The following is a 25190-nucleotide window of genomic DNA, read 5'->3' as shown; positions in this document are numbered from 1 at the left end:
ACTTTATTTAATCCAGAATTTCCCAAATTTCAGCTTGGAAGTTAGAATCTTTTTAGAAGTTCACCCTTAATATCTAGATGGGAAATTAGTAATCTTTTCATTTTTCAAAAAAGAACTACCTTTTATAATGTCTCATATATAGCTGATGACACATCTGAACAGAAAATGCAAATCTCTTGGCTACTAGCAGTTTTGTTGTTGCAACATGCTGCTTCCTCTTTTTTTTTTTTAAGATTGTATTTATTTATTTTTCATGAGAGATACAGAGAGAGAGAGGCAGAGACACAGGCAGAGGGAGAAGCAGGATACCTGCAAGAAGCTTGATGTGGGACTCGATCCCAGGACCCCGGGATCACATCCTGGGCTGAAGGCAGAGGGCAGGCTCAACTACTGAGAAACCCAGGCATCCTACTGTTTCTTGTCTTAACATAAGACCACTCCTGGATCTTTTAGTTGGAATCATTTACCAAGAATTAGTAAGAGCAGAATGTACTTACAATAAAACATGCTTTGAAATTCTTGTTGATGTCTAGTTACTGCTGTCCAAAATACAGGATCAGTGGTTCTGTGTTGTGGAGTCTAGCTTCCATGACTTAACATACTCCGATCTTTAAAAATAAGTAGCTATGGTACTTTGTCTGACTATATAAGTAATGTCAGCCTTTCTTGTATCAACAACTGGATCCCGTGCAAGGCTTCAATAGCTATATTAATAAATACTAGACAAATTCATTCATTCACTCAAACATACACTCTACATTTCAAAAATGGCTTTGCAACCAATTGGTTCATTGAAACACTAACTACACAGGATAGTTAGGTCCCCAAAATGATGTCCTGAAGAACTCAGCTCCAAATGATGGGATTTGATATGATGCAAAACACTGTCAAGGTCAAACAAGTGTGGGAAATGTTGGGTTTAATTTTTTTAAAAATTTATTTATGATAGTCACAGAGAGAGAGAGAGAGCGAGAGAGAAAGGCAGAGACATAGGCAGAGGGAGAAGCAGGCTCCATGCACCGGGAGCCCGACGTGGGACTCGATCCTGGGTCTCCAGGATCGCGCCCTGGGCCAAAGGCAGGCGCCAAACCACTGTGCCACCCAGGGATCCCGGAAATGTTGGGTTTAAAGAAATTTCTCCCGCTAGGACTACTCAGAAGCTTTTTTTTTTTTTTAAAGATTTTATTTATTTATTCATGAGAGACACACAGAGAAAGGCAGAGACATGGGCAGAGGGAGAAGCAGGCTCCTCTCAGGGAACCTGATGTAGGACTCAATCCCAGGACGTTGGGATCATGACCTGAGCCAAGGGCAGATGCTCAACCACTGAGCCACCTGGATGCCCCTACTCAGAAGCTTTTATATGATAAAGGGTGTGAATTTTCAAGAAATAAAAATATTAAGGATGAGTGTGTGTGTGTGTGTGCACATGCGTGTGATTTTAATTCCCTCAATTTACTCAACTGAATCTCCCCACCTTCGTGATAAAGCTCTTAGAAGATTGTCCTATGAAATACTAGTTTGGGAAACGCTGATTTGATTAAAAAGGAAAAAGAAATCATCTAGGCACAGGAGACAAATCAGAGTTAGGTTTACTGTTCAGTTATAGTAAGTTTCTAGTCTTGATAAATCTCTCATGCCTGCTCCCCCAAAAAGGTATTAATGTGCTCTGCCCACACTTTCTGTTCAGAGTCCTGCTTCTGGGCTACTCTCTTATATATGTTTATTGTTTTTTTATTGCATCTCATTCTGCTCAGCTTCTGCCTCACATAGTTGCAGCCCTTACTTTTTCCTGTCTCTCCTTCTACTTCCCATTTGATTCTCAGCCCTGGGTTTCCAGATTATGGCCTTAGACTCCTTAATACAGAATCTGGCCATCTGCCCTGGTACTTTGTAATTTTCCCTGGCTATATTAAAAAAAACTCAGGAAGTACTTTGGCAAGTCAGTCTTTTTATCATCAGGAGGACAAACAAAACTACATGGTTGATCCTTAGCACATCTTTGCTTTAATTTTATTAGCTGAGAATTATGATGTAATCTGTTATTTCTTCTACTTTATAATATTTTTGGAATGAGCAAAGAGAAAACAAATGAGATTCTTTCAGTAAATATAGGGCTCTCTACTTGAAAGTCAGTCACCTGTGTACATACTTTAACTCATTCAATGCTTTCCTTTCAGGGTTTTAAAAGACCAAAGATTTATATGATCTGAAGAGAAACCAGAGTATTCAGGGTTTTATATTTTACACAGAATTGTTAAAGGGTGAACTAGCTTTCTACACTAAGAGAATATGGCTTCCTGAAAGTAAAAGCAGACTTTTTGAGAGATGCTCTACACCAAATTGACAGATGATAAAATTAACTTCTCCTGATGAATATAATTTCATAAAGCAGACTCTAGATACTATTTTATTTTTTATAATTTAACAGAGTTCACCCCAAATTAGGAAATGAAAACTAATTGCATCTTATTGGGGTTAGATTTCAAAATTAGCAGATTACTAGGGTAAATAATGGGGGGAAATCCATAGAGTCATATCTAACATGATATAACATTTACAAATGGACAATGATTATATATTCATTTTCTGGAATATAAAGGCATTATGTTTTATTATTTGAATCTTTTTAAACAATATTTTAATGCCACCTTAAAAAAATGATTGTGCAGACTTTCAGGTATCTTTTAAAATACCAGCAATATTAAACAGTGTGCATCCTGTAATTCTAGCATGTGGAACAAGAATGTTTCTGAGGCTTCACAGTAAATATCAGCAATGCAGCACACTCTACCTCGATTTTCAATATCTAGGTCACATGGATCACTTTGAATACTGTGAATAGGAAAAAAAAACAAGCAGGAAGATTTCTATAGAGCTAAGAAATCATAACAACATTCAAATTATGAAAAAAAGCATAACATGGTTTTTAAAATAATAATTCCTATATAAAATAGAAAATAGTGCCCTAAAATGAATTTCTGATCTATTATATAAGCTGAATAAAACCTTTGAGGAGTATTATTTACTTAATAAAATATCTTTTGTTTTTACTGCTCCCTCAGATGTGTGTGTGTGTGTGTGTGTGTGTCCATGCTGAACAGTCAGGAACGGAGAAGAAGAAAATACGGGAAATAAATGTACTGTTAATCAAAAAGCATATGCAATTTAGGAAAAAAAATCCTACAGTTGTTAACAGTAATCAGAAACTAGAGCTTCCACTTACAATAAAGGCAAATAGGTATGATAATGATATCTGAAATTACAATCTTTATTTATATGAAAGAGACATTGAAGGTTGACAATATATTTTAATTATGAAAAATGCACAGGGATTTGTTAATTTTTCTTATCCATAAACATAGAGTTGCAGATATTTAGAGCCTAGAATCGTCTTTACTGTAGTTTTTATATTTTCCTTGAAATCTACTGAATTTATTAGGTAATGAATTTAAAATTTCCACTTGCCCCTTCCCCAAGTTATTACATGAAGGACAGGGAGTAAATGTTTCTCAGCAAACTGAGAGACTCTCATAATATATAATAAAGCTCTGCTACCATTTATAATTTTTATACGTGTATAGCTCTTTTTAAGAGAGACAGAAATGAAAACAACTTGACTGAATGCATTTTTCTTAATCTATTCGATAACACCAGAGGGAAATCACACATGCGTCAGCACAACAATTAAGACAGGAAACACTGAAAAACTACATTTAAATGACTAGGATTTATAGAGATAGAACTTTGATAAAAAGATTGTTCATCTTATAAAGACTTGGCTATAATCGATGTATATTATTTAACAACACTAAAGCTTGCAAGTATCTTTTAATCAAGCACACAAAGGAGCTGCTTAAGCCTGCAAGAAAGCAGGGAAAACACTTTTTACATACAGCATACTGTTAGTTGGCAGCAATTCTCTTTAAGGCACCCAAATTTTCATACAGATACAGGTTAGGGGATTTGAATTAGAAAATTTACTCTAGTTATGGAGATATTTTAGAGGTGGTTTAAAAATGGGTCCATGGTCCTCATATGAAAACTCCACAGTGAATATCACACTTCCAGTTTTTCCCCTAAGGTCAAGAACAAGAAAAGGATTTCCATTCTCACTACTTCTACTTCATATAGACTGGAAGTCCTACCCTCAGCAATCAGAAAACAACAAGAAATAAAAAATATCCAAATTGGTAAGGAAAAAGTAAAACTTGCACTATTTGCAAATGACATGGTACTATGTAGAAAAAAACCCTAAAGATGCCACCAAAAAACTACCAGAACTGATAAATGAATTCACTAGCCTCTCAGGATACAAAATCAATGTATAGATATCTATTACATTTCTATATACTAATAATGAAACAGCAGAAAGAGCAATTAAGAAAACAATCCCTTTTACAGTTACACCAAAAATAATAAAGTACCTAGGAATAAATTTAACCAAGGGGGTGATAGACCTGTACTCTGAAAACTATAAAATATGGATGAGGAAAAGTGAAGAGTATGCAAAGAAATGGAAAGATTTTCTATGTTCAATGATCAAAAGAACAAATATTGTTAAAATGTCTATACTACCCAAAGCAATCTACAGATTTAGTACAATCCCTATTAAAATACGAATAGCATCTTTCACACACCTAGAACAAACAATCCTAAAAATTTGTATGGAACTACAAAAACCCCTGAATAGCTAAAGCAATCTTGAAAAAGAAAAGAAAAGTTGGAGGTATCACAATCATAGATTTCAAGCTCTATTACAAAGCTGTAGTAATCAAAACAGTATGGTAATGGCACAAAAATAGACACATAAACCAACAGAACAGAATGGAAAATCCAGATATAAACCCACAATTACATGGCCAATTAGTCTTCAACAAAGAAGGAAAGAATATGGGCACCTGGGTGGCTCCGTGGTTGAGCATCTGCCTTTGGCTCAGGTCATGATCCCGGGTCCCCAGGATGGAGTCCCGCATTGGGCTCCCTACAGGGAGCCTGCTTCTTCCTCTGCCTCTGTCTCCGCCTCTCTTTCTGTGTCTCTCATGAATAAATAAATAAAATTTTTTTTTTTTAAAAGCAGGAAAGACTATCCGGGGGAAAAAGACAGTCTCTTCAATAAATGGTGTTGGGAAAACTGGACAGCTATATGCAAAAGAACCAAACTGGTCCACTTTTTTACACCATACACAGAAATGAACTTGAAATGGATTAAAGACTTAATTGTGAGATCTGAAACCATAAAAATCATAGAAGATAGTACAGGGAATAATCTCTTTGACATCAGTTGTAACAACATTTTTCTAGATACATCACCTGAGGTAAGGGAAATACAAGCAAAAATAAACTATTGAGACTACACCAAAATAAAAAACTTCTGCACAGCAAAGGAAATATCTAAAAGGTAACCTATTCAAAGGAAGAAGATATTTGCAAATGACATATCTGATTAAGGGTTAGTTTATATAACTTAATACCCAAAAACAAATAATCCAATTGAAAAATGGGCTGCAGACACGAACAATATTTCTCTTAAAACAAAACAAAACAAAAAACAAAAAAACCCATACGGATGGCCAACAGACACATGAAAAGGTGCTCACCATCTTTCATCATCAGAGAAATGCAATGAAAACCAGAAGGAGGTATCACCTCACACCTGTCAAATGGCTAAAGTAAAAAATACAAACAAGTGTTGGCTAGGATATGGAAAAGAAAGAATTCTCTTGAACTACTGGAAGGAATGTAACCTGGTGCAGCCATTCTGTTAAATAGTATGGAGGTTCCTCAAAAAATTAAAAATAGAACTACCCTACATACCAGTAATCGCACTACTGGATACCTACCCCCAAAATACAGAAGCACTAACTCAAAGGGATACAATCCACGTCTATAGCAACATTATTTACAAAAGCCAAATTATGGAAGCAGCCCAAGTGTCCAATGATAGATGAATGCATAAAGAAGATGTCATATACATATGTATTATTCAGCCATAAAAAGAATGAAATCTTTACCATTTGCAACAACATGGATGGAGCCGGAGAGCATAATGCTAAGTGCAATGAGTCAGTCCGAGAAAGACAAATACCATATGATTTCTCTTATATGTGGAATTTAAGAAACACAACAAACAAGCAAAAGAAAAAAAAGAGAATGAGAGAGAGAGAGAAACCAAGAAACAGACTCTTTGACTACAGGGAACAAACTGATGGTTACCAGAGGGGAGGTGGGAGGGGGGATGGGTGATTGAGGTGATTTCGATTAAAGAGTACACTTGTGATGAACACTGGGTGATGTATGGAATTGTACACCTGAAACTAACATAGCACTGTATGTTAACTAAAGTGGAATTAAAATAAAAACTTAGTTAAAAAAGTGAAAAATAAAAGTGGGTCCACAGAATGAGGAAAAAGGGAAACAATTATACAGACATTATACGTTTTATCTCATTTTAGCCATCACTGCCACCCTATAAGATAGGTTTTTGATCCTCATAGCTGTTTTTAAAAAAATTTTTTATTGGAGTTCAATTTGCCAACATTTAGTATAACACCCAGTGCTCATCTTGCCAAGTGCCCCCCTCAGTGCCCGTCACCCAGTCACCCCAAACCCCCGCCCACCTCCCTTTCCACTACCTCTTGTTCATTTCCCAGTTTGGTGTCTCTCATATTTTGTCATGCTCACTGATATTTTCACTCATTTTCTCTCCTTTCCCATAATTCCCTTTCATTAACTTTTATATTCCCCAAATGAATGAGACCATATAATGTTTGTCCTTTTCCGATTGACTTATTTTACCCAGCATAATACCCTCCAGGTCCCTCCACACTGAAGCAAATGGTGGGTATTTGTCCTTTCTAATGGCTGAGTAATATTCCATTGTATACATAGACCACAGCTTCTTTATCCATTCATCTCTCATAGCTGTTAATTTACATAAATTAAAGATTATAAGACTATAGAAGTTAAAGGTTGGTTTAAAACTAATTTAGTGCTATTCTATGTAAAATCACATTTACATTCAATGATAAGAGATAGGATGGTCTGATATGATAGATGGAAATAATTGCTAGAGTAGTTAGAGATTTGATGATTTCTGAAGAAAGTCACTTCTTTTTTGGCCTGGGGAATTGTTTATTATATTGCTATACATACTTTGTTAATATATTTTATAATGTAATAATACTTATATTTTGCTTTTAGTAGGAGAAAGTATTTAATTTGTTTCTACATTATTGTATTTTATTAAATATTAACCCATTTATTTTTTATCTAAGAATGTACTATTTACATCAGTATTTTAATAAATAGATCTATTATCTATATCTTTTGCTAAGTGTAATAAGAATCACATATAATTAAATCAGGAAAACCTAGTCTGTTAGTTGATGCTGCTATAATTAAACTTCAGCTACAGTGAGTATTTTATTTTTTTAAAAGATTTTATTTATTTATTCATGAGAGACACAGAAAGAGAAGCAGAGGAAAAGCAGGCTCCCCGTGGTGAGCCCAATGCAGCACTCGATCCCAGGACCCAGGGAACACGACCTAAGTCAAAGGCAGACACTCAACCACTGACGCACCCAGGTGCCCCTAGAGTGGATTATTTATCATCATTTCTCTGATTAGAAATTTGCAAGGGCTTCTAAAGATGGTAAATAGACCATACATGTTTTTACTTCTAAGACCTGCAAAAATGATAATACTGGAATAAAAAATAAATAACATCACAATGGATGGGCTATGCACAGATGAGAGATTTCAAAAAATTAATGTGAGCTAGAAAACAGAGTAACACTGCAGCCTTGGGGCACAGGAACCACAGCCTGGTAGACATGGAGTCGCAGAAGCTAAGACAGGACCCATGGATCTGTAGAATCAGAGGGAGATTCAGGAGGTGAATCTCACAGATACCTGGTAAGAGGACAGTGAGAGGAGGAGGGACAGGTGGGGCTGAAAATGGGGAGATTAACTGAATATTTGTATAAGGAACAGTCGGCATCCACATCCACTGAATTCCTAAAGCAACAATCAACGGGTTCCTCTTGGAGGAAATCAATCCTAGACCAAAGAATAGCTTTAGGGGCTGGCATTTAGGGGACACCCCACTGCAAAGGCTAGTTCCCTGGCCTAATCACCCAAAACATCTGAAATCAAGAAAAGCTGTCTTTGTATGTAAATCTCCTACTAATCAGCTGTTTATTGTCTAATTTTCAAATATGAACCTTTCACCAAGAAATGCCAGGTATTTAAAAAAAAGCCGCCTGTGTCAAAGGGAAATAAACACAAGCAAACAGGAAAAAGAAGGTGAACTGGAGGAAATGGGTAATTTAGTGAAAAAAGGGAACTTTAAAAAGACCCCTACCTGGTATCCTCAGGGACAGTGAACAGATATCATATTCGCGAAATAGCAATAATGATAATTGTAATAGAGGTGATAATAGTAAATATGTATAAGGCTTACTCTATTCCAGATTTTGTTCTCAGTGCTTTATGTTTAGCAGCTCATTTAATTCTCAGGACTCTGAGATAGGCATACTATCATTATCTCCATTTCAGGTTAGGACAGAGACACAAAATTTAAAACTGCTCAAGATCACAGAGGTAAGTGTGGGAGACTGGGATTTAAACTCAGTCTGGCTCCAGAATCTGTGTACTTAATTACCACCCTTTTCAACTTAAAATAAACAAAACCCCAAGAGAATATGAAAGACTCTTGGAAAATAAAAACAAAATTTTATATTTCAACCCTCCTACAGATTTCTTTCTTGGAATGGAGAGCACTGCATGGAAGTAGATTTAAAAAGACAGCATCATAGAAAAGATGAGACATTCGATGTTCAGCCATGTGGTACTTCATAGAATAACAGAAGTCACAGAAAGAAAGAAGAAAAAATAAAGAAGAAAAGGGTGGAAATTACTAAAGAAATAATACAAGATAATTGTATCTTGTATCTCCGGTGATCACACCGGAGAAGGGGTGTACGAAACCCCTCAGATGAAAATGCTCACTGAATACAACAGAAAAATATAAACAGAAAAAGGCTTATTACTCCAAGACACATCATCACCAAGAAAAGCACCAAGAAAAACAAAGACGGTGCCCAAAAGTTGCCAAGCAAAAAAACAATGAGCTGCAGGCTCACGCTGGTGTTAATGAATTTTAGAAGACTGAACCATCACTTTCCAAGTTCAGAGAGAAAATTATTTGTGCTCTAGAATTCCAGAGAAACTAGAATTCAGAAGGAAGCAGTTAAGTAGGCAGCAAGAGCTTCTCTTCAGCATATTATTTTTGTTTTGTTTTAAGATTGTATTTATTTATTTATTCATGAGAGACACACAGAAAGAGGCAGAGACACAGGCAGAGGGAGAAGCAGGCTCCATGTGGGGAGCCTGATGCAAGACTCGATCCCAGGCCCGGGATCACACCCTGAGCCGAAGGCAGACGCTCAACCACTGAGCCACCCAGGGGTCCCTCTTCAGCCTATTCTTTAAAGGTGGTGCCTTTCCTATAAGGTTTAACACAATGATCATTAAGACTTCCATAAAAAGAAGTTAGAAGCGGTACAAAATGTCAGTTTTTAGACAGTGTCTCATGTGGAGCAGGCGGTCAAAATATGGCACCTTCAAATGTGAATTCTCCCTTTCCAATACTGATGCACACACGCCCACCTCTTCCTTCTTCCCCCAGTGGGGCCCTGCTCCCAGGCTGGCACCTTTGTGATGTTAGAATCTGGATATATCTCTAGTGAGAATAAAATAAAAAAACGTTTTAAACATGTGAAAGTTAAAAAAATTGTCATTCAAATATATTTTTTAATAGAAAGTTGCTGAGGGATATGCTTTATTAAAGGAGGATATACACTGAGAAACAGAAAAATGTAGGTTGTCTGCTGTAGTGCCAATGAAAAGAGCAGGAAAGGGAAGCCGAAGAATGGTGGCTGTGCAGCCAGAGTATATAAGGCTCCAGAAGAGTAGTTCCCAGGGAAAAACAAAAAAACAAAAAAACACAAAACACCAGAGCATTTTATATGGTGCAGAGTTGGAAAGAATTGGGAATATGATAAAGAAAAATAATGAAAAAAAAAAACCCAAAAAAGGAAATAAGAAATTTTAAGAAAACTGAAAAATTGCATAAGTAAAGACACAAAGCAGTAGCATCGCAGTAGACTGGGATGATAACCAGTCATTGATTAAAATGATTCTGTATCAGAAATGGTTCTAGCTGTCAAGAATATAGCGAGGAGGGGAAAAGAACAAACAAACAAAAAATCAAACAGATTAAACTAGATGATAATCCTTGTCTTCTTGAAGCTATAGTCAAGAATGGGGAGAGTGACAAAAATTTCAAAAATTAAATTATCACCTTGGGAGAAGGTGATAATTTCAAAAATTAAATGAAATAAAATATATAATCTGTATTAACAATAAGTGCTATGGAGAAAAACACAACAAGGAAGGTACAGGAAGGATCCCAGGTAGAGGAGTTGCTATTTCTAATAACATGGCAGAACAGCCCTACTGGTAGCTGCCACCTGGGCTGAGTACTTAAGGAAGGGAGGGAGTGGGCAATGTAGTCATCTGGGTGAATGGAGGTTCCAGGTGGAGGAGGAAGCAGCAAATGCAAAGGGCCTTTTCACACAATCATGTAAATACTTAATTGTGGCTATAAAATAGATGTAGGGGTGCGTGGGTGGCTCAGCAGTTGAGCATCTGCCTTTGGCTCAGGGCATGATTCTGGGGTCCCGGGATCGAGTCCCACCTCGGGCTCCCCGCAGGGAGCCTGCTTCTCCCTCTGCCTGTGTCTCTGCCTCTCTCTCTGTGTCTCTCATGAATAAATTAAAAAAAAGAAAGATGTAAATGGCATCAATTTTAGAGATACAGAAATGAAAGAACTGAGGACAGAACCACGGAGGAGGTGAGTGTACTAATATCTTCATCTGACAAGTGGGCCCAATCCCAAAGTGGCACCTATAGTTAAAGGTATTCATTTATTAACCACAGAAAAACTGTTACAACAGAAAAACCAGACATAAAGATAAAAGTAACTGAAGAATGATAGACAAAAAGTAGAGGCAGACTGAGTGTAGAATGCCTCTTTTATTTATGTGTGTTAATAATATATGATGCCTAAAAGTGATAAATAAAAAATCTGAGGCGAGGGGAGCCTGGGTGGCTGGTTGGTTGGGTGTTTGCTTTCAGACTGGGTCATGCTCTTGGGGTCCTGAGATTGAGAACCCTGTTGGGCTCCTGAGATTGAGAACCCTGTTGGGCTCCCTACTCAGCGGAGAGCCTGCCTTTCCCTCCCCCTCTGCGGCTCCCCCCACTGCTTTTGCACACACTCTCTTGCTCTTTCTCTCTCTCTCTAATAAATAAATAAAATCTTAAAAAAAAAAATCTGAGGTGAAAGCAAATTACTTTTTACTTGAATACATGAAGATATCAGAAGGCAAAGCAGAAAGAGAAGTGAGGCTTAAGTGGGAGAAGGTGATCACACAACTGATTTTAACCAAGTGCGCAAATGTGATTTACACACACACCTTTTGGAGGTCTATTACTCTTAGGATAAATATCAAAATCCTAAACAAGGCCTACAGGACCCTTTCTGTCTTACCAGCCTCATGCTCCCTCCCCTGAACTCTGCTCTGGACACACCTCCCTTGCATTTCCTGAGCAAGCAAGGACCTCTAAGCTTCTGACATTTTATCTCAAATGCCTCTGGCCCAATATGCCGCACTCCTGGACTGACTTATCCATTAGGAACAGTAGGCACAAGTGCCTAGAACCCACAATACTCTTAGGGGTCCCAGAAAAAGTTTTCTTTGAAAATAAGAAATAAAACCCTTTTAGGACAAACAAAAATACTTTAGTATATCATATTAACATATTTATCTCTATACCAGTATGATTGCAAAATACAATTTTTAATGTTTCTTATGGAAGAAGGGGCCCATAAAAGCAAAAGTGCCTACTGAAGTTGTTAAAATGGAATCCACAACTCTTTTAAACATATTTAAATAATAGATGAAAAAGGGAGGGAATTAACAAAACAAAATATTTACCTAATTCACCTAGTATATGGAATACTACTATACTGTAGTATTAATACCAAAGTCATAGTGTAGTCCTTGAATCTCCCTTTCCCCAGTTCTACTGACCTAGTGACTCCTACTCAACCGTCAGATCTCAGCTAAATTGCCCCTTTCTCAGGTGATAAGGGACAGGTGGGGCTAGGTAGGGAGAGACAGGTAGCGGCTACAGGATCAGGCTCACAGAAATTCCAGAAATGCTAAGGCATAAGGAAACCAGAGATAAGGGAACAAACCAGACCACCCTGCCCTGGGCATCAGAGGAGGGGGTCTTTCTATGGCAGTCACATTGTGGCCACAAAGAACGACCAGACCTCAAAGAGTAAGCAAGCCCCTACGATGTTATCACCAGTCCTTACTCAAACCAAGACATCACAAGAATAATAAGGCCACAAGCTCCTTGGTCAGTTCTAATAAAAGACCTGTCAGTGGAGGTCCACATTGGCAACCCGGTCGGGGGCCCCTATCACTCCTGAGAGCTTTTTTTTTTCTGTATCTTTGCTTAATAAAACTCTATTGCTGTACTCACTCTCCCTCATCTGCGAGATTCATTCTTGAACTCTCTGAGAGAAGAACCTCGCTCTCCTGCTTCATAGGGACCCTGGCTGATTCTCCTAGACAATATGAGGTCCCTACATATGTTCTCCCATCACCTTGAAATATAGAAATGAAATAATTATGTAAATTTGCACTTAATGAAGTCAGGAACTGTGTCTACCTCGTTACCACCATATCCCCAGGACAATACCTTGTATTCAGCGATGTGAGATCCTGAAAGACAGAATTTTCTACTGTGGCTCTCTCAAGTCCTTGGCTCAGTTTTCTGATCCTAGATTCACTACTATTTAATCTCTTATTAACTATCTCTTCATTTTAAAAGTGGGAATAATAATGGGAGTTATGAGTTAGAATGAGTTAGAACAGTGCCTGACACACAGTGAAAAGTCTAGCTATTAAAAAAACAAAACAAAAAAACCCTACCCTTTCTTTGTGTTATTAGATTATTACTACTACACTACTATTTTTCATTACTATTATCATCATCATATTATTCCATATGCTGGGTGAATTAGATAAATATTTTGTCTTGTTAATTTCCTTTTTACTTATATGTAAATATGTTTAAAAGAGTTGTGGATGCCATTTTAACAACTTAAGTGACAAGTTTTTGGGAAAAAGTTAGAGCAAATAGCTATAAAGACAGAAAAGAACTGAAGTTGTGGTAACTAAAAATACATAATTATCCATGAACTCAAGATGTCAGGGCTTTCAAAATATCCATACCCACCAATTCATAATTTTACATGATAAGATCAGGCTAGAAGAACATTTTTAGCAAAGAATAGTAAATCAGAATTCTCTTAAACATAAATTTCCATGAAAATCTAATAAAAATGAGAGGTAGAATTTATTATCTTAAAATTTTTTTTTTACCTATTTCCCTTAAATAGATGCTCTACAGAGTTGAACACAATTTTCAATAGTGATATTACTTTCTTGGAGTTATAATTTTTTATACATAATTCCTCTGCACGTAAATAAAAATACATACCCCAAAGCAGTAAACATAAAATAAAGCAACAGTAACTGAAAAGCCTACCAAGGGTTTTCATTTCGGCAAACATTTATCTTACCATCTAAGCTTCAGACTCCAGAGATGACCCTTGGGATAAAATGACAGACTTAGGTTTGATTCCCACTGGTATTTCAAACAATACGGCACAACCTGAGGACCATTTTTTGAGGATAAATGACTGGCTAGGAGCAGTGCAGTCCTGAGGCTTTGCCTGGGGCCTATGCTCTCACCTAATCATTATTCACAATCCCCCAGAAAAGCCTCCAGCTAAAATTGTGATTGCTATTTAGGACTAAACTTGCAAATTCAATTTGGAAAATCCTTTCTTCGTTCATGATTTCATTTTTTGTTTAATTCATGTGCACCTTTAGATATCAACTATAGCAAGCATTAAAACCTAGAGCCATAGTCCATCTGTTTTGAGTGTTACTTTCTTTACCAATTTATAAAAAAGATATTTTAATAGCAAAAATGCCTAAGGACTACATTGCATAATATATGCAATTAAAAATGTAAAGTCCTCAAAGGGGGTATGAAAAGCAGTGATAATGAACAAGGGTTCTGCAAATTTAGAATTTTGTAATAGAGTTCTCAGAAGCCATTTTTCATTTAAAAAGCCAAAACAGTTTTTATGAATGCAAAAATGAATTGAGGGATGCAACAGTCTCTGAAAATCAGGGAATAAGCTAGAGTCAAATCAAACCACAAAGTTCTTTAATTAGGCCTTTCACTTTTTAATTAGGCTTTTTTTTTTTTTACTTAGTTGTAAAAAAATAGTTTTTGCTGTCTATCCTGCCAATATATTCTACTCTTGCTTTATTTCTAGGATTGACCATTGCAACTCTCTCACTGTTCTTCCAGTAATTCTTTCTGCATTCGTTGATAGTGACGCATAATTTCTTACTGATTATAACACAAGAGTCTCCTCTCTAAAGACCAGCAATTCAGAATGAGGGCTGTATGTCTCAGACTGCTTGAACTAGAGTCAGATTCCTTATCTCTATAAAGGGGATAATAATGAATGTTACCTCGAAGTAATAAGTGACAATAAGTGAGACAAATGACTGAGAGTATTTAGTAGATTGAGAAAATGAAAAAAAAAACACATTTGTATGATTTGGGACAAAGCTGAGTCAAACTCTCTGCTCTTTTGTTTTCTCATTCATAAAATGAAATAATTAATCCAAAGTTCTTTCTTAACTATAAAAACTTACATGATTTTACTTAGCTTTTGCTAAGGTTAAGACTTACTTTCCTTCTCTCTTTTTAATGTGTATTGACAATTCTGTTTCTAGTTGGGACTCATTTGCTTTTTGTAGCCTTCTTCTTTGAATGAGAACCACATGTGATGATATTCTGTACTCCTACTGGCCCTAGTAGTCATGGGGTATTTTCCTAATTGCTTATGATGAAGTACTACATTATCAAACTCCACAGAAGATCCTGAGAAGGTATTGCTTCCTTCTGAACTTGTACCTTAAAAGTGAATCAGACATTAATTATATATAGTATGTAAAACTTGTTATGTTTCTGGAGAGGCATATGTAGAGTTTTACTCAAAAAAGCTAAACTTATATGGCAAAAATGAAGCCCATAAAAGCAAAACATATCAAAACATTAAAAAAATAAAAAAATAAGAAAAATAATTGTATTATATGTGACTTGTAGTGTTAATATTCTTAATATGATTCTTGACTCTTATTAATAAAGAAAAAACATCAAAGATCCCCAAGAAAAATTTGGAATGGGGCATAAGTGAGATAGGCATAAAAAATATAAAGGATAAATAAACAAAGATATACATGTCACTACTAATCAAATAGATGAAAATTAGGATGCCATATACTTTTCTCACTCAAGATTTATTTAAAAACAAAAACAAAGATTCCAGATTTATTTATGAAAAGACTATAGAGAAAGTGGCATACTGCTGGTGGAAATGTAAATTGGTAGAGCCTTTCAATATATTTTTACTTCGATTTACCACTTCCATTTTTAAGAATATACCATAAGCTAGCATTTTCCAAAGTTTTCAGACGTTATTTTTGTGTGTGTACGTAAAAGTCTAAATTTAATTTTAAATGTATACAATAGCATTTAAAAAGTTTTCCTTTTTTTTATAAACTTTATTTTTCAGAGAAGTTTTAGGTTCCCAGCAAAATTGAGTGCAAAGTACAGCAATTTCCCATATTGTCCCCTGTCCCCATACGCATATAACTTCTCCAACTATCAACATCCTGCAGACAGATGCTATTTTAAGAAAGGATTCCAGAGCCAAATATATATTTGATTACTAAGACCATTGTATATGACTATGCATTGTTATTCTCCAAGATGGTGAATAATAGACAGTGAGTGGTTCTTTATGTTATAGGCGATGGAACCCTTTCATCAGAGAGCGTGATTAGGAATTAAGGCTCTGCAACTAGAAACTGTCTGAAAAAATCATTAGACACAAGTACAAAGAGGCATGTAAAAGAATGTTCACTGAAATCATGTTTAACACAGGAAAAAAACTGGACAGATCCCACATACTCAATAATTGGAAAGTGGTTACATAATTTGTGTTATATCCTTAAACTGGAATAGTATATAACCATTAATAATAGAAATGCAGAGGATATTTACAGACATGAAAACTACTGCAATAACTGCTAAGTAAAAGAAGCAATCTAGCCAAGGAGCACTTATATTCTATTGTCCCTAATTCTAATAATAATAATTAGATAGATACATATATTATGCATTATATACATTCATATCAATAAATTCAGAAAGACATACAACAAAATATAATGAGTAATTATCACACAGGGGCAGGATTACTATACTTTTCTGTATTGCCTTATCTTTTTTTTATAATGAACATCTATTAATTTTATAATAGAAATATTTTTTATTTTATTTTTTTAGAAATATTTTTTAAAGGCTATGTGTTTACGTGTCTTTACTGTTTGGGGACATCTGGTATTTTATTCTATAGGTATCAGATACTTGTCACATTTAATAAAAATTAAGTTCACAGTCAAGAAAACTGTAATTATATAAAGAATTCATAGATAGAAAACACAATTCCTACCTTCTGGAGAGAAACTGATAAAAACATAACAAGTGCTGCGAGAGCCAGCAGCGTAATGGAGGCAGTAAATCTCTAGATGCTCTATGTCTTTACGAGTCCCTATAAGGGAGTACCTCTTCTCTCTGTAACAGAAATAACATAAACACACACATTTATTTAAAGGAGCAGCTGAAGGAAAATCATCCTTAGCTTGGAGCTATACAGGCTGCCTGTTTTCAAGTGGGATCTCTCAGGTAAACAGTTGGAAATATTATCACCTACTTTCTGTATGACCTTGGAAAAGTTACTTATCATTCTTCATGCTCAATTTCCTCACCTGTAAATGGGGATAGTGATATTATCAACCACAAAGATTAATATTCATAAAGTACTGATAGGAGTGCCAGATACTGTTGCTGTATATGTGGTTTTTAAAAATAAAAAGTGGGACTGAGGGCAGCCCCGGTGGCCCAGCGGTTTAGCGCCGCCTTCGGCCCAGGGCAGATCCTGGAGACCCGGGATTGAGTCCCACGTCAGGCTCCCTGCATGGAGCTTGCTTCTCCCTCTGCCTGCGTGCCTGCGTCTCTCTCTGTCTCTGTCTCTGTCTCTCTCTCTCTCTCGGGCTCCCTGCATGGAGCCTGCTTCTCCCTCTGCCTGTGTCTCTGCCTCTCTCTCTCTGTGCCTCTTATGAATAAATAAAAAGAAAAAAAAAGTGGGATTGATGTTATTAATAGAGATCCTATAGAGCATGTTACTATCAGATACATTTTATTTCTGTTACTATTTCAAGTAATTCTCACCTTGATTCCATGCGGTATTAGTATTATTACTACTTGGCCTTCAGCTGTGCATTAATTTTATCAGCTCCCTAAGCTGATATAAAGAATTTCACAAAAACTTCCTTTATATTCCCTTTCACTATTATTCATATTCCCCAAATGAATGAGAACATACACTGTTTGTCCTTCTCCGACTGACTTATTTCACTCAGCATAATACCCTCCAGTTCCATCCACGTTGAAGCAAATGGTGGGTATTTGTCGTTTCTAATTGCTGAGTAATATTCCATTGTATACATAAACCACTGATCAATTGAAAAAGAAATATTTTTTTGTGTTTCCAAAATGATATCCATTGGATAAAATACTATATACTAATGGTCTGGTCTATTTAAGTACTGAACCACTTAGACATTACTTGATAAGTTTAAAATAAAAGCAAGGTCAATTGAAAACGTGTGTCGGACCTTAAGCCATAGCAGTATGATATGCTTTTCTACTATGTACCCAGTTTCCTCTTATTTTTGATATGATACCTTGAGAAGGCACAGCATCACCAATGAGGTATTCTTGCCAAGAATATTTAGTCTGAAGCTAATAATAAAAAAAAATTCAGAAAAATCTAAAGTAAGGGACAGCTTGCAAACACTGGCCCAGGCTTAAAAAATATCAATGACATGACACAAAGAAGATGGGAATTTTTTCTAGATTAAAGGATATTAAATGGATATGACAACTGAATGCAATGAATGATTCCTAATTGGATCTTGGATGAGAGAAAAAAAAGACAGCTATATTTACTGGACAATTGGGAAATCTAAAATGCAGATTTCAGAAATCTTTATCAGTGAATAAATCTAAAATTAGGTGATTTGTACTTATAGATAAAATTATGAATTCATGCATTTATATTGATCACAATTTATTAAATACACCTATTCAGTGTGATATGCCTGAAGATTACAAAAGTTCCTGCGAGTAACAAAGATGTGGCTTAGCCAGAGTTCAGGTGAAGGGTATTGAGGACCTTTTTACCTAAGTCCAGCAAGTTAGCAAAATAGCTAAACTATGTATTTGTTATATTTGAGACCCAGGCCCTCTTCCTACTAAATTATTTTCCCTTCTAAGGGAAAGGAAACATTAAGAATGTTGGAGCAAGTTGCTTCATGCATTCCTCAGTAAAGAGGGGCACATCAGGAAGCAGAGAAGGCAAAAAATAGATGGCTTTGCCAAAAGAGCTACTTGCTGCCTGTGGCTGAGAATTAGATAATCTGAAGCCTGGGAGGTTAACAAAGTCAAATTATAAGTGTTTTATAATTATCTTTTACTTATTTTTTAATAGGCTATTTTCATGATATAGAATTTGAAAGATATGAAGCGACAGTGATAATTTCTCTTCCAGTCTTGTCCCCCAGACAAGACTGTTTTACCTCCTCAGAGGCAACCTCTGCTAATAGATTCATGTATTCTTCCAGAAATGTTTAATGCACTGTGGTATCTACACTAGTGTTTACAGAAATGGAGCAGGTTATATATACTGTTCTACACCTTACTTTCTTCTTAGTATGTTTTGTTAATTGATCATTCTAGTACCGTTGCCTTACTTTATATTATTATTATAATGCTATACCATAAAAACTATTGACAAGAATACAAGAGGATGTAAAGATGTTTTCATATGCTAAGGAAATAACATGATGGCCATCAGGAAGAAAAAGCAGTGAGGTGTCTGAGTGTAGAGTACTGAAGACACTAACTAAGTAATGTACCTGGGAGGATTTGTCTGAAGACTTCTTTGGATTCTAAGCAGGTGGGTGTATTGTGACCGAGCTTCTGAAAAGTTGCTGAAGTCTCTATCCTGAGAAGGGTGCAAAAGTGGCTAAGACTGAGCTGGCATACACGAAGGAGACTGGGGTTTGAAGAAACAGGGTGAAGAGTGCATGGTCATTACAACTGGAGATCATGGCAAGAATCATGGCAGTAGATCTAGTATATGAATTCCAGAGGCCAAGCAAGAGGAATTACGTCTTGGTGGATGCTGGCACATGCCCCATTGCTGGCCAAAATGTCAAGGGTCAAGCAATAATTCAGGGGAGACAAGCAAGCAGAGAGAAGAGTATGGAAACCCATACATCCACTGATGCCAGGATGATATGAGTCTCCCAGGAACCTGGAGAAGAGTAGAAGGGATGGAGAGAATCCTTCTAAGCTCAAGGGAAGAATCTTGGTTTAAAGCCTAAATTGACACAATTTTACTTTAGAAGTAACCAAGCAACTACCAGTTGGCAAGATTAATTTTTCCTTTATCTGTGGTTTTAGTGGGGAGTGCCAGGAAAACGGGTTTGTGAGATATCAATTTTTAGATTTGGAAAACTGTATTTTACACACTTGAGATAAGCAACTATAAAATTTAAATCTACATAGCCAGCTTATAGAGCTGTTATAAAAATTCAATGAAATTGTTCTGTAAAAATGTACAAAAAATATATGGTGTGATTTTCTGGTTATAATTTCTTATTTAATTTAATTTTATTATTTTTTTATATTTATATATTTTTTTCTGGTTATGATTTCTAATAGTAACTCTCCTTCAACTTCTTCCCAAGTTCCGGGGACCTTTAATGCAGTCCCATAATGCCAGATTTTGTATACACATTCACTTCACAAGAGTATTAGCTTTGAAGTAAGTGAATCCTGGTTTCAAATTCTACCTTTGTTGCCACTACCTGTGTAAGTGTGGGGAAATAACTTCTTTGAGTCTTGGGTCTTTAGTTGTAAAACAGTATGACAGCACAGAAAATATAATCAATAATATTGTAACAATATTATGTGTATGATGAGCACTGAGTAACAAATAGAATTGCTGAATCAATACACTGTACACCTGAAACTAATACAACATTGTATATTAATTATACTTCAATAAAAAATATATCCCTTCTCAATATTCTTAATACAAATCTATCCAAAAAAAATGTGTGACTGGGATCCCTGGGTGGCTTAGCGGTTTGGCACCTGCCTTTGGCCTGGGGCGCGATCCTGGACTCCCGGGATCCAGTCCCGTGTCAGGCTCCCGGCATGGAGCCTGCTTCTCCCTCCTCCTGTGTCTCTGCCTCTCTCTTTCTCTCTCTATATCTATCATGAATAAATAAAAAATAAATCTTAAAAAATATGTGTGACTATCAAAAATTATTTCTTACATGTATGTATAACACATTGGCCCATTGTTGGTGGACCTACTGATTAAAGTTTATATTGCCCAGTTTTTGATTTGAAAAGTTTGATCATATCATATGTCCTTACTATGCAAGATTGATCTCTGTAAAATAAGGTTTCTAGTTACTATTTTCAGGCTGATGGAGTAATAAATATCCCCACATACCGTGAAGGAAGCAGGTCTCTGTCATAAAAAAAAAGCCTTTAAATATAAAATATAAACATAAACAGCAATCTTCCTAAATCTTACCCTGAGACTGAGTATAGGGATTAGCTATAATTATTTCCCATTTCCTCTAAATAGAAATTTTCTTTTTTATAAAAGGTATTTATTTCAAATCTAACAAATGTTAAAAAGAAACTAACTACTCAGTGGATAATAAAATCAATAATATTGATTTCTTTTTTTTTTAAAGGTATTATTTATTCATGAGAGACACACAGAGAGAAGCAGAGACACAGACAGAGGGAGAAGCAGGCTCCTCACAGGGAGCCCGATGTGGGACTCAATCTCCAGATCCTGAATCACGCCCTGGGCAGAAGGCGGATGCTCAATGCTGAGCCACCCAGGCGTCCCAACAATATTGATTTTTGATTAAAAGAGGTAGATTGAACATAGAGATTTAACTCCATTCCTTTTCAAAACCATACTAAGATACAATATTAAAATTTTTGTTAAAAAGCATAAACCAAGGACGAAAAGGAGAGTGAGAGATAAATGAATAACTGTAACCAAAATTTGGAAGCTAGAATGATGACAGCTAATTGACAGCAGATTCAAACAGGTTGAATCTGAAGCCAGCAGTAGGTAAAGTAAGGAAGCAGTTTTATTTGCACTAATTTCCAAAAAAAATTTGAGAACTGGTGGCACCCAGACTTCTGGAAGCAGGTTAAATCACAGCAAGCCTGGTTAGAAATCAATTTATGAATTATTCTCTTGCATTCCCTCTCTACCATTCACCACTAGACAAGAGCTCCTCCCTCTCTTATCCTGGCCAAAGACTACGTGTTTATTCTTTGGAGTATATAAAACAGAAGATTGCCAAACTGGGAAATTTTGAAGAATTCTGGAGGGCAGAGTACTCTGCTGCTGAAAACAGCATTGAATGAGGTTTTATATAACAAATATTGAGACTCCCAAGTCCTCTCCTACTGGGTTTGCAGAATGCTAGTGACCCATTATAAAGCCTCAAGGCAGGAGAGTGGAAGACTCCTTTGGTGAATATGACTTGAGTAAAAAGTAGTGTTCAGTGAAATGATACTGGGGGTTCCTGAACAAAAAAGCATGTTCAAATGTAGGGAGTTCACAACTATTAAGCTTGAGTTATGTGTTATCCTGGCATCCCCCTTTCTTCCTACCTTAAATATGAACTGACAGCCAATGACCACTAGACATCTGGGGAAAACCCCTGACATGAAAGATGGAGCCTGAAACAACTAACCAACCAACCAACCAAAAAACCAACCAAACAAATAAAACCAAGCAAGCAAACAGAAAATAGAACTGTTCAGGAAAAGAAAATTTCTTTAAAGAGAAAAAATCTTTAAAGAGATAAAAAAAGAATTGCATCCATGAAACAAAAACAGATTGCTTAAAAAAAGAAAAAAAATCAGGAAACAAGAGTTTCTGGGAAACAAAATTATGATTGGAATGGAAGCCTCAATAGAAAGGATGGAAGATGTCCCCAGAAAGTAAAGATATTGAGAGAAAAAACAGATGAGAGAAAGGATAAGAAAATTAGAAGACTCATCTAGGAGGTTCAACATCCAAATAACAGAAAAATAGAAAAGGAAATAGAAAAAAATCATCAAAGAAGTAACTCATGAAAATTTTCCTGAATTAAAGAACATGAATTTCTAGATTAAAAGGGCTCAGTGAGTGCTTAGCCAAATGAATGAAAATAGATCCCCTACAGGGCACAACATAACCAAATTTCAGAACTCTGTGGAGAAAATTATAAAAGGTTCCAGAAAGCAAAAATATATAGAACAAAAACTAGAACGTCTTTCAGCTTTTCACCACTGGAAACTAAAAGGCAATGGAGACAGACCATAAAAATTCTGAAAGAAAATAAATTCCAAACCCCAATTCTGTATTTAGCCACAATGTCAATCAAATATCAGTAAAGCTGAAAGCCATTTTCAGAGAGGCAAGATCAAAGCTATTGGTAGATGTGCTCCATCTTATTGAGAGTAAATGAAGAAGGAAAAGACGTTAAAAACAGGAGTTTTAACTCAAAATGGGAACAAAAGAAGCCCCAAGGTGATAATGAAAAGTCATCTGTGCCATAGGGGACAGAGGTTGCAGCTGAACCAGAAACAAGTACACAGAAGCAAGCAAATGAGGAACAAGGCAATCATTAATTTTAGGGAAAACAGAGAATTGGAAACATGATGTGGTTCAGCCATGAATTAATTTTATATAGTTATAAAATGTGCTAAATTGAATATGAAGCATCAAAATCATGATATAACTATATTGAGAAGATGCTGTGTTTGTGGCGATGGGGTAGGGTAGGGGATATAACAGACTTAACTCTATGGTTTCCATAGGGAGAAATTAATAGATTATATGTGAAGCTGAAAAAAAATCAAGAAGTAGAAATATAATTATATTATTTAGAAATGTTCTTTTTCATAAATATAAAAAGGAATAGCTAAAAATGAACTGATAATGACTGCCCTGGGAATCAGAAAAATAGTGGAAAGAATTGCTGAGCAGGAGATTGCTGGAGTTTTTTTTAAGTCTCATAGGACTACTTGATTTTTTAAATCATATCCATGTGTAATTCTGATAAACACAAAACAAAAGAAAAAACAGCATAAGATTGTCATTAGCCATGATCTGTGGAAACTTAGTAGGCATTTATAAATTCTTAAGTGTCACTGTATATGAAGTGCTTTATTATATAACCTTATAGGGTAAGTTCTAGAAAAACAATGTTGAGGCAGAGGGAAATCTGCTTTGGTAGCCAGCCCATGACAGGTATCTAAACATTGCTACTTTAACTGGTAATGATGAAAAACAAAAAGAGGCACTGTATGGGGTTCTAGACTTTCTAGGTTCTGCCTCTTTTTAGTTACAAGATAGTTACAATATCTTGGACAAGATATTAAATCTCTTTTTGCTTGAGATTTCTTCAGTGTAAATCCTTATTTCACAATAATGCTGAGTGTTAACTGATATAGGAACAGCGGTTAGCAAGTGCCCGAGACATAATGAATGTTTAACAGATGTTTGCTATTTTAATTTTATTATTTATTTATTTAAAAAAAAAAATTCACTCATTCATTCATTCATTCATTCATTGATTCATGAAAACACAGAAGAGAGAGAGGCAGAGACAGGCAGAGAGAGAAGCAGGCTCCATGCTGGGAGCCTGATGTGGGACTCAATCCTGGACTCCAGGATCACCCCCTGGGCCGAAGGCAGGCGCTCAACTGCTGAGCCACCCAGGCATCCCTGCTATTTTCATTTTAATCCCAAATTCCTAACTCTGGATTGTAAGGATCATATCCACTATACCTCCTTCCACTCCTTCCATGGAATTTGGGACAATTTATTCCCCATGTATGTCTTGTTTATCTACTCCACAGAGATCTGACTCAATTTTGCCCTAAAATCAATCATGCCTGGTTCACTTGGAAACATAGACCAGAAATAAATGTCATGCCTGGAACCACCTCTCTTTTCTTATCCACGCCTCTTTCCCTTTCTCTTAGAGCAGCCAGGAGCAGGATTTGTAACCAGAAGACCTAAGTTTGGGTAGGTCACTTAACCTTTCAGAGTATTGATTTTTTTGCTTGTAAAGTGCACATGAAAATACCTACTGGAAAAGACATTTGATGTTTGCCTCCCTACCATGCTTTCCTGCTACTTCTGAGAACTGTATCCTGATTTTCACTTCGACAACTCCCAGCTATAGAGGAGGGTCTAATTGGCAAAGCCCTACCCCCCCGTCCACAGTTACATGCTCAAGGATGAGCTCTTAACCAAATGAAGACCAGTGACACTCAAAACTGTTCATGTCACCAAATGTGGGCTGACAATGGAGCCAATTTAGCTCCAAATTAGCCTATCTGAAGACCATTCCATGCTATGAACCAATGTATCATTTCTTTAGTCAAAGTCAGTGTCTGTGTGTGTGTGTGTGTATGTTCATGTGTGTGTGTGTGTGCACACACATATGTGTTTTGGCATGGGGTGGGCAGAGAGGGAGAATATTTTTCATTGCAACCAAGTGAGTCTTAACTCCTACCCACTATGTAAGTATTATCTCCACTATTTCTATGACCAACTAAGATGATAAATAAACTGAAAATTTGGTAAACATAAAGGTGTACACAAATGTTAACTATTATTACCATAGTTTTTTTTTTATTATTTTTTTTTAAATTTTTATTTATTTATTTAATTTTATTTTTTAAACATTTTTTTAATCTTTATTTATTTATGATAGTCACAGAGAGAG

General features: G+C 36.1%; 1 protein-coding gene across 17 annotated transcripts in view; it reads right to left on the bottom strand.

Annotated features, from left to right (window-relative positions):
• MBD5 (methyl-CpG binding domain protein 5) overlaps positions 1–25190 on the bottom strand; it is a 432006-nt gene that overhangs the window by 122321 nt on the left and 284495 nt on the right. For 14 of the 17 annotated variants that reach the window (XM_026008001.2, XM_072757703.1, XM_072757693.1 and 11 more), the window contains exon 4: positions 16745–16866. The exons of the other annotated variants lie outside the window; for them this stretch is intronic. The gene's annotated coding sequence lies outside the window, so the exon portion shown is untranslated. The remainder of the gene's footprint in view (positions 1–16744; positions 16867–25190) is intronic. 17 annotated transcript variants of the gene reach the window in all.

This window comes from Vulpes vulpes, chromosome 5, assembly GCF_048418805.1.
Source record: "Vulpes vulpes isolate BD-2025 chromosome 5, VulVul3, whole genome shotgun sequence".
NCBI lineage: Eukaryota > Metazoa > Chordata > Mammalia > Carnivora > Canidae > Vulpes > Vulpes vulpes.
This window is presented reverse-complemented; position numbering and strand designations above follow the sequence as displayed.